We start from the raw sequence: 960 nt of genomic DNA on the forward strand, positions 1-960 counted from the left end.
CTGATATACCATGATTAATTGATCTATATATGATATTATAATTGAAAGATTTTAAAATTAATATGATTTCATTATATTGACATTCATAATTCTCATGATTACACTCCTTACATGTTGAATGATTTCAAATTGTGATGAAACTGATACAGTGGTGTTTATTCACCATTAGTAAGGTACTGTACCAATTTCATGATGATCTGTATAGTACATGTCATTGTCACATCCCTGTAGGTATCAAGTGGATCAGCCATGTACCATGTATGATATGGATGAATGTCAAAATGATATTAATGTATTTAATTATCATGTATATATGTATTGGAAGTGAATTGAAGTGGTATAGATTTCTATCTTCAATGTTAGTATAGGTCAGTTGACAAGTTGAATAGTAAATTTCTTGAAATGATACCAAAGTATTTGAAATTGATATATATTGTTATTAACATGATTTATAAGATGATATATTGATTTGAAATGATTTTGAAATGTTTTCATTGATATTCTTATTGTCTAATCTATTATATGAAATTAACTTATATTAGTCATGATAATGATGTAATATTATGTTATAATATGATTATATATTCAATTTGGAGTATATTGATATATAATATATTGATTTATAATGAGTATTTATTGAGATAATTAATTAAGATGAATAAAAGTCAAAAGGTTGGGTCTGACCTTAGTCGTGGGTTTGGGTTTGGGTTTGGGTTTGGGTTTGGGTTTGGGTTTGGGTTTGGGTTTGGGTTTGGGTTTGGGTTTGGGTTTGGGTTTGGGTTTGGGTTTGGGTTTGGGTTTGGGTTTGGGTTTTGGTTTTGGGTTTGGGTTTGGGTTTGGGTTTGGGTTTGGGTTGGGTTTGGGTTTGGGTTTGGGTTTGGGTTTGGGTTTGGGTTTGGGTTTGGGTTTGGGTTTGGGTTTGGGTTTGGGTTTGGGTTTGGGTTTGGGTTTGGGTTTGGA

Source organism: Naegleria gruberi (genome assembly GCF_000004985.1).
Source record: "Naegleria gruberi genomic scaffold NAEGRscaffold_34, whole genome shotgun sequence".
In the NCBI taxonomy this organism is placed as follows: Eukaryota; Heterolobosea; class Eutetramitea; order Acrasida; family Naegleriidae; genus Naegleria; species Naegleria gruberi.